This window comes from Schistocerca piceifrons, chromosome 3 (genome assembly GCF_021461385.2).
Source record: "Schistocerca piceifrons isolate TAMUIC-IGC-003096 chromosome 3, iqSchPice1.1, whole genome shotgun sequence".
Classification (NCBI taxonomy): domain Eukaryota; kingdom Metazoa; phylum Arthropoda; class Insecta; order Orthoptera; family Acrididae; genus Schistocerca; species Schistocerca piceifrons.
Genome location: NC_060140.1, coordinates 776243193 through 776253503, shown reverse-complemented (window position 1 = coordinate 776253503; position 10311 = coordinate 776243193). Strand labels below are relative to the sequence as shown.

The window sequence follows — 10311 nt, the reverse complement described above, 5'->3', positions numbered from 1 at the left end:
AATAAATAAGTTATTTAAACAAATCTACTGTTGTCCTGACGTCTTGTTTCATTCTTTGCAGGTGATAATCCATGGGTCGTCTAACACGCCATTTAAGACCGTCTAATTCCGCCTCTGTCCGCCCCTGGCAGCTGAGTGGTGAGCAAGACGGAATGTCATACCTAAGGGCCCGGGTTCGATTCCCGGCTGGGTCGGACATTTTTTCCGCTCAGGGACTGGGTGTTGTGTTGTCCTTATCATCATCATTTCATCCCATCGTCACGCAAGTCGCCAAAGTGGCGTCAACTCGAAAGACTTGAACCAGGCGAACGATTTACCCGACGGGACGCCCTAACCACACGACCTTTCCAATATTCCGCCTTTGGACAGAAAAACGGCCTGGATTCGTTTAAGAAGCGAGTCCAGTGCACGTACGTCACATCAGGTTAAGACACTCACTGAGGATTTGATTGCACAATTCTGTCAAATTGCTGGGACGCTGTTGTCGGCGTTTTACCTACTGTTCCAACATATGAAACTCATTTTCTATGGGGTTCTAGTCAGGTGATTTTTTTCAGGCCAATCGAGATGTAACAGGTTGGGAGAATGTTCAGGAAACCAGTCATGTATTCTTCCAGCCCAATGAAATTTGCTGTTGTTGTCTTTATGTGTCTCCGTTAGCGATGGCATCTCGTGAGTTGACCGGCGCCAATTGTTTATCGCACGCAGTTCTCGTCGCAATATTCTCCCGCTAACAGGACTGCCTGCAACGATTTCTGTCGTGTGTGGAAACTATTTTGATTCACAAGGCATGAAACGCGTCTCCAGTCCATCCCACAATTCTGACGTTGTGTTTCGTGACCACATTTGTTACACCACTGCTCGCAGACAAGTTAAACAGTCCACCACAAAACACCAACAGATCTAGCAACTACATACAGCGTGTGGCCATGGGCACGACCAAACACGACTGCTCCTTTCTGCCACTCTGTCATGTCCTTACATTTACCCATGTTCACGTACAACATCCGCATGAAACATAAATGTCTCTCTGATCGCTACTGCCTTATGCTCACGTAGAGGCAGTGCGCTATCGGTTGAGCACGTGACTCTATCGCTGCACCATCTGTAAAGGCTTAATGATTCATCTATGCATGTGCGCTGGGGTGACTAAGTTTTTGTCCTGTGAGCTTATCTCAGCTGTCGTGTTTTACGTACTCAGTAAACAGTCGTATGTTAAAACAACAAATCATCCTGTTGCCAGTCTCTAAAATTTTATTTAGCTGTCACGTAGATTCATCTTGAAGCAGAAAATAAAAAAAAAATGTAAAATTCGTTTGTGGAGCTTTCATATGTAGAGTTCGCCAGGTAATACACAACATAAATAGCACCAAATTGCAGAACATCTGACGGTATTGTTAATGAGAGCTGTATTGATAGGCAGAAGTCCAAGATGGATGCCTGAAGATGGTACTAATTCTCTGAAACCGTCTTATTTAATAAAATTAAATTTAAATATGGTTTTAGTGTTCCACACAGCAAACCTTCTGATTTCGTACTGTGAGTGGCTACTTAGTATTTGAACACTGAAGCACACAGTCATGAATACACCGTCCGAACAGGCTTGGGAAGGCTCAACTGCACCGACTGGCCGCCGTGTCAACCTCATCCCACAGGTGCCACTGGATGCGGATATGGAGGGGCGTGTGGTCAGCATACTGCTCTACCGGCCGCATGTCAGTTTACGAGACCGGAACCGCTACTTCTCAATAAAGTAGCTCCTCAGTTTGCCTCACAAGGGCTGAGTGCACCCCGCTTGCCAACAGCGCTCGGCAGACCGGATGGTCACCCATCCCATTGCTAGCCCAGGCCGACGGCGCTTAACTTCGGTGATCTAACGGGAACTGGTGTTACCACTGCGACAAGACCGTTGGATAGTCATGAATACGGCCTTCACAAATAGTTATAAAATTGTTCATAGCTACTCAAAAATTCCTTTACAATTTTCAATTTCCGTTGCCCCATGCAGGGACGATAAACCTACTGAATGCCTTAGCAGTCTCAGTAGATCTGTCTCCTCCACTAGCAAGGGTTTTTCGTAACTTCTTTTCTTTGTCCACTATTCTACTATCTCTTCACTTAATTTTCAATATCCTTCTAACCACGTTTCAAACACTGCCAGTTTCATCTTTTCTCCCAGATTTAACTTATACACGACACTTTGTTTTAGCTGTAAAGTTTCCGCAACTTCTTTCATACAAGGACACGTTTACTGTTCATGACAGCTTTCTTCGAAGCAACATTGCTACTTGTGTCGCCGAGTTGTTCCAGGTTTTCCTTACAGGTAAGAAAAATTTGAATAACTTGCTTGTATTCCACTTATTTTATGTTAGCCACCATTATTCCCTCTAGGAATTCCCGAATCGAATCCGTCCGGCAGACTAACATCGAGGGACCGTGTACTGACCAGCTTATACGTGGTTTTTATGCGTTATCCCACATCCCACTAGGTGAATACCGAGCAGATACCCAACTGTCACCTCATTTACACTATTCGCAGACATTTAAAACACTTTCGCTCACTTTCACATCAATAATACCACACGCAGACAGTTGGGGCACACATATTCCGTCTCGGGGCTGAGGGGTGGCGACAAGAAGGGCATCTGGGCATCCCTTAATTTAACCATGCTAAATCCATTAATAACCATGTCGACACAGCACCGATGCGGGACAAAGGCACAAGAAAAAGAAGAACAGCGGTTTTTCCTAGATTTTAGGCCGGTGCGAGCTACATCTACCAATATTTCGCTGGCACTACTGCCCATTATTGTCAAGGCGCTCAGAATTTCCGTAATGGCTTCTCCCGTTAGCTGACATGTCGTTCGGGAAATCAGTGCGGAACGTAACTGTCGACCGTCAACGAGCATCTGAATGACAATGGTCTGTTTACAGAACCAGAGAAATAACTTTATAGGTAACAACAATTTAAATAATTTGTTTATATTGCTATTATGTCATCTACTGCTTGATAGACGTATCGTTCGTCGTGTTGCATTTCATAAGCACAAGTACAGTTTGCCACTTGAAAACCCATCCATTATGATTATTTCACCATAGCTCCTTGATCTCTCCATGTAAGATGGTCTTTCGTAGAACGGAATGATGACTGGAGAAAAGAAGACACCAATAGTTTCTGCGAAGAAACATAAACACTGTTATACGGAATAGCACTAAAAAAAATAAAAGGAGTAATTGCCAACCACTTGGCGAACAAATATGCTATCACAGTTGATCATAGTCTTCAATTGAATATTGTGTATTTGACGTTAATGTGACAGATACATGATTACAACTCATCGAATCACTGAAATCAATTTTTAAAAACGGAAAAGGACTGTAGAATTTATCGTCCTTAGTTTACCGTATTTGCAAATGTAACTAAGGAGTTTTATCATAGTGAACATAGCCGCACTATAACAACATTTAAGTGAATTCCCAATTCTTAAATTTCATCTATGAGATTAGATCGATACCTATCCGCCTCCTGGACAATATTTATTGAAATCAATTCTTCACCAAAACCCTTTGCTTTTTATTACAAACAATAATTCGAGAAGGGTTATACTGCTCAAAAGAAATTAGATCTAACTAAAATGAAGACACTGTGCAAGAAAATGATGGGAGAGTTTCATTCCTCATCTCTGAATGTCAAAAATCCTCGCATGAACTAGAAAGGTGCAAATGTCCAGTTACTGATTCCTACTGCTTTGGAAGAACACGCGGCAAGATAAATAATGACACTTCAAGGAGTTACTGATATGATTGCTTTAAAAGAAGTGCTGTAAATGCAGCAGAAATATACACTCCTGGAAATGGAAAAAAGAACACATTGACACCGCTGTGTCAGACCCACCATACTTGCTCCGGACACTGCGAGAGGGCTGTACAAGCAATGATCACACGCACGGCACAGCGGACACACCAGGAACCGCGGTGTTGGCCGTCGAATGGCGCTAGCTGCGCAGCATTTGTGCACCGCCGCCGTCAGTGTCAGCCAGTTTGCCGTGGCATACGGAGCTCCATCGCAGTCCTTAACACTGGTAGCATGCCGCGACAGCGTGGACGTGAACCGTATGTGCAGTTGACGGACTTTGAGCGAGGGCGTATAGTGGGCATGCGGGAGGCCGGGTGGACGTACCGCCGAATTGCTCAACACGTGGGGCGTGAGGTCTCCACAGTACATCGATGTTGTCGCCAGTGGTCGGCGGAAGGTGCACGTGCCCGTCGACCTGGGACTGGACCGCAGCGACGCACGGATGCACGCCAAGACCGTAGGATTCTACGCAGTGCCGTAGGGGACCGCACCGCCACTTCCCAGCAAATTAGGGACACTGTTGCTCCTGGGGTATCGGCGAGGACCATTCGCAACCGTCTCCATGAAGCTGGGCTACGGTCCCGCACACCGTTAGGCCGTCTTCCGCTCACGCCCCAACATCGTGCAGCCCGCCTCCAGTGGTGTCGCGACAGGCGTGAATGGAGGGACGAATGGAGACGTGTCGTCTTCAGCGATGAGAGTCGCTTCTGCCTTGGTGCCAATGATGGTCGTATGCGTGTTTGGCGCCGTGCAGGTGAGCGCCACAATCAGGACTGCATACGACCGAGGCACACAGGGCCAACACCCGGCATCATGGTGTGGGGAGCGATATCCTACACTGGCCGTACACCACTGGTGATCGTCGAGGGGACACTGAATAGTGCACGGTACATCTAAACCGTCATCGAACCCATCGTTCTACCATTCCTAGACCGGCAAGGGAACTTGCTGTTCCAACAGGACAATGAACGTCCGCATGTATCCCGTGCCACCCAACGTGTTCTAGAAGGTGTAAGTCAACTACCCTGGCCAGCAAGATCTCCGGATCTGTCCCCCATTGAGCATGTTTGGGACTGGATGAAGCGTCGTCTCACGCGGTCTGCACGTCCAGCACGAACGCTGATCCAACTGAGGCGCCAGGTGGAAATGGCATGGCAAGCCATTCCACGGGACTACATCCAGCATCTCTAAGGTCGTCTCCATGGGAGAATAGCAGCCTACATTGATGCGAAAGGTGGATATACACTGTACTAGTGCCGACATTGTGCACGCTCTGTTGCCTGTGTCTATGTGCCTGTGGTTCTGTCAGTGTGATCATGTGATGTATCTGACCCCAGGAATGTGTCAATAAAGTTTCCCCTTCCTGGGACAATGAATTCACGGTGTTCTTATTTCAATTTCCAGGAGTGTAGTAGGATTGTACAAATCATGGTTTAAAAATACTTGAATGAATAAGAAACAACGAAAATGTAAACATGTTGAAAACAAATAGTATTATTGTAAGTCAGAAACGAAATTACACGGAAACAGAGAGGAGTCCAAGAAAAATGGATAGAATAAAACAGAATATTGAAGCAGGGTAACGTAGATATCGCACGTAGACTAATAGACAATCATTTTATGGAGCACAGAATAATGTACGCAATGATTATAAATATAAATGTAATTGGTTACTGGAAGTGTAAAATAAGTAGATGCAAACAAATGCTTGGAGAAATTTTATAATTTGCCATGAAAAGTTAAGCTGTTTAACACGAATACACGATGCAAGAAAATGATACTGAAGATGCAATACTCTTTTACGAATTTGAAACAGCTTAAAATGAAGTCGAAAGAAAGAAATATCCAAGCATCAATAAAATACCATAGAATCGTTACCAACACCACGCCAACGAGCCCAGTGAGAATTATACAAAGTCGAGAATGGAATTTAGGAAAGTGGGGAAGTTTTATCGGATTTTGAAAAGAAAATAATTACTGTATTTATGAAGAAAGCAAGATAGGAAGATAGATACGTATTTAACCGCACAGTGCTTCAAAAATATAAGAGTAATATATCAAAAAAGGGAGAGAAAATATAAAGAAATTATGAGAGGACTATTTAGTTCTAGGAGAAACAGGGATTTCAGGAAGGAATTTTAGTGCTGCCGCTAATAAGAAAAGGTAGATTAGGGAGAAACAAGGAAAAATGAATTATATTCGTAGATTTGGAGAAAGCTTTTGATAATTTGAACTGTTATTTTCTCCAGTGTTATATGAATTATAAAGCTAATGCATTCTCTTTCCAGAGGCTAAAATCAAAAATGGTGTAGGGCAGGATTTCCCATTGTCACCTTATGATGCTTGATTTGCATGTGGAAGGGGAAATGAAAGAAGCAGGAGTTAATGCAGACAGATAAGCGGCATGATAGGGTTCGTTGATAATTTAGGAAGAGGAATTGAGTCGATTGTTAGCTAATGGTAATAATATGCACACAAAAAAGAAGAAAACTGAGGTAAGCTGGACGTTCTGGATGACTGGTTCCTAAAACTGGGCGAGAGACTCTTGAAAAGGTTATGAATTTTGCCATATTGGAAGTAGAAAAAGGGAAGAAAGAAGATGCAGGAAAGCATTTTAGCAAAGATTTCACAAAGCAAAAGAACTTTCTATACAAATAAACAGCTGCTAACATACACAAACATAAACCTTGAACCAGAAAAAGATTCATGAAAAGCTATAGTTGGAGCATAGCTGCGAATGGGTGCAAAATATTGACAATGAGCAAGGCAGATACGAAACGATAAAAGCGTTTAAAGTAGTGTGCTACAGGAGACTATTGAAGGTCAGATGGATTGATTAAGTCAACAAAGGAAAAATTCTTAATAAAGAACGTAACAGAATCGAAGCGATGGAATGATTGGTCATATTACGACATGAGACATTGCTGGCACCTGGAGTTGAAGGGAGGATGGTGGAAAAAAATTGCAGAGGCAGGTCTAGTTATGACTGTACAAAGTAGGGGAAGAAGAGACACAGGACAAAGCGTCTGTGTGTAGGGCTGAGTGACAAGAAGCTGTGTTCCGTGAAACAAACGTTACAGACGTCGCATTCCTGTTTCCAGCCTCTGGGGCGGAAAGATGTAAATTTATCTTATTTCTGGATAAGGCACTGTCCTATGGTTTCCTGCTCCGCGAGAGGAGCCTCCAGTGTGGAATGTTTGTGACCCGCATTTATCAGGACACTACACGTTAATAGAATATGTCCATGTCAAGACATAAGAGCTGTAGCTTACTTACCATTTGATCTGTCCTGTAATTTAGGAGACGAAACGATATGTGTTACGCATTTTAAGATTCTGCAGTGTCCGACTTTCTGCATAACATTGCTAAGTACAAGATTTTAATATGTTTTCAAGGTATCTTGCTATTTTCCCAGTAAGCAGCCAGTGAGATACCCCTGGTAAATAATTTTACCTACCGTTTAGTTATAGAGTGTGTATTTTAACAGTATAATTTACAAAATAACTGCAGAGTGAATCTTGTGATTTTTTTTCCATTTCATAATTTTATTTTTCTTAAAATGCAATCTCAAACATTTTTTTCACAGTCGTCTCAAATTGTTTTTGGTAAGGGCGTTAATGGCCTCGATAGTTATACATACAACCAACCAGGTGAATTGTGCGTAAAGTTATCATTTCCTTCCTTACAGATTAGCCTTTGATTACCTTGGTGCTGGTATGTGAACTGGTGTTCATGATTTAGAAATACATATCATTATGCTCATCTACATCTACACTCATGCTCATAAATTAAGGATAATTGCAGAATATGGTGCCACACAACCTGTCACGACACAAAATTATTGGCGCTAATAGCATAGGCACATAGGGAACACCCGACACCGATTTGTAAGTCCACGGTATTGGTGATAAGTTGAGAAAACCGGCCTGAAACACATGTGCTACAAAACGCCACTGTTTCCTGCGGATGTACCCCGACGTCAATATGGGATATGATCACTATGCACACGTACACAGGTCAAAGAACGGGTTGGTATACTCTGGATCAGGTGGTCGAGCAGCTACTGCGGTATAGCCTCCTACTCTTGCACCAGTGCCTGTCGGAACTCCTGAAGTGTCCTAGGGGTTTGAAGACGTGCAGCGATACGTCGACCGAGAGCATCCCAGGCATGCTCGATGGGGTTTAGGTCTGGAGAACAGGCAGGCCACTCCATTCACCTGATATCTTCTGTTTCAGGGTACTCCTCCACGATGGCAGCTCGGTGGGGCCGTGCGTTGTCATCCATCAGGAGGAAGTGGGACCCACTGCACCCCTGAAAAGGCGGACATACTGGTGCAAAATGACGTCCCGATACACCTGACCTGTTACAGTTCCTCTGTCAAAGACATGCAGGGGTGTACGAGCACCAATCATAATCCAACCCCACGCCATCAAACCACGACCTCCATACAGGTCCCTTTCAAGGACATTAAGGGGTTGGTTTCTGGTTCCTGGTTCACGCCAGATGAAAACCCGGCGAGAATCACTGTTCAGACTATACCTGGACTCGTCTGTGAACATAACCTGAGACCACTGTTCCAATGACCATGTACTGTGTTCTTGACACCAAGTTTTACGGGCTTTAATGTGACTAGGGGTCAGTGGAATGCACCTTACATGTCTCCGGGCGAATAAACCATGTCTGTTCAGTCGTCTGTAGACTGTGTGTCTGGAGTGTCTGGAGACAACTCTTCCAGTGACTGCGGTAAGGTCCCCAGCAAGGCTACCTGCAGTACTCCGTGGCCGTCTGCGGGCATTGATGGTGAGATATCGGTCTTCTTGTGGTGTTGTACACTGTGGACGTCCCGTACTGTAGCGCCTGGATACTTTTGCTGTCTGCTGGAATCGTTGCCATAATCTTGAGAACATACTCTGTGGCACACGGAGGGCCCGTGCTACGACCTGCTGTGTTTGACCAGCCTCCAGTCGCCCTAGTCTTCCACCCCTCATAACGTCATCAATATGTGTTCTTTGAGCCACAGTCACCATTAGGGCGTCTGAAAACGTCTGCACACTTACTCGCTGCACCGTACTCTTATATACACCAACGCACCTCTGCGTATGTGGACTGCTGCCAGCGCCACCGTGCGACGATCGTAGGTCAAATGCTCCGCATGGTCATACCCCGAGCTGATTTAAACCCGCAAACCGCCAATCAGAGCGTTGTTTCACCATGTATCAGCATTATCCTTAATTTATGAGCGTGAGTGTACATCATACTCCGTAAGCCCCCTAATGGAGCGTGGCGGAGTGTACTTCTACAATCACAAACTGATTCTCCTACCTTGTTCCATTAGCGAATGGTGCATGGGAACAATGACTATCGGTAAGCCTCTGTATTGGCTCTAATATCTCGAATTTTCTCTTTGTGGTCATTACGCGAGGTGTATGTGGGAGGGAAGTAATATGTTGTCCATCTTTTCCTGGAATGTGCTCTCTCTAAATTTCAGTTGTAAACATATCCGTGATACACAACGTAACTCTTGTAACGACTGCCAATGGAGTTTGCTGAGCATCTTAGTAACGCTCCCGCGCCGACTAAACGATCCCGTGACGAAACACGTTGCTCTTTGTTGGATCTTCTCTCTCTGTCTTCTATCAGTCCTATTTGGTAAGAATCTCCTATAAATGAACAATACCCAAAAATCTGTCGAACAAGCGCCTTCTAAGCCACTTCCTTCATGGATGAGTTAGATTTCCTTAAGATTCTTCCTATGAGCCTGGCATCTGCTTCCCTACTACTGTATCTGTTTTATGTGGCCCTGAATAGTTACTCGTAGATATTTTACGGTTCAAATGGCTCTAAGCACTGTGGGACTTAACATCTGAGGTCATCAGTCCCCTTGACTTAGAACTACTTAAACCAAATTAACCTAAGGACATCACACACATCCATGCCCGAGGCAGGATTCGAACCTGCGACCGGAGCAGCAGCGCGGTTCCGGACTGAAGCGCCTAGAACCGGGTATTTTACGGTACATAGTTTCTCATCAATAGTGTAGTTGTACAGTAGCGGCTTTCTTTCCCAATGTTTGCGCAATATCTTTCATTTAATTACATACAGGTCAGTTGTCAGAGCCTGCAGGTCATTCTGCAAATCGATACTGTCTTCTGGCATTGCTACTTTGTTACAGACAACCGCATCATCTGCGAACAGCCTTAAAGAGCATCCGACGCTTTCTACTTGATCTTTTATATCTGATCTGTATGCAATAACGGGCCTATCACACTTCTTTGGGGCACTCTGTCATTTAGTTCCATTAAGAGTGACGCGTTGAGTTCTATCTGCTTGGAAGTCTTGAACCCAATTGCATATCTGGTCCGATACTCGATAAGATTTTTTTTTCTTTGACTAAACGGCAATGCGGGAAGTGTCAAATGTCTTGCTGAAGTGAAAGAACACGGTATCAACTGTT

General features: G+C 44.4%; 1 pseudogene; it reads right to left on the bottom strand.

Moving 5' to 3' along the window:
- Positions 1-1796: 1796 nt before the first annotated feature.
- On the bottom strand, positions 1797-1914 carry LOC124790357 (annotated as a pseudogene).
- Positions 1915-10311: the final 8397 nt, after the last annotated feature.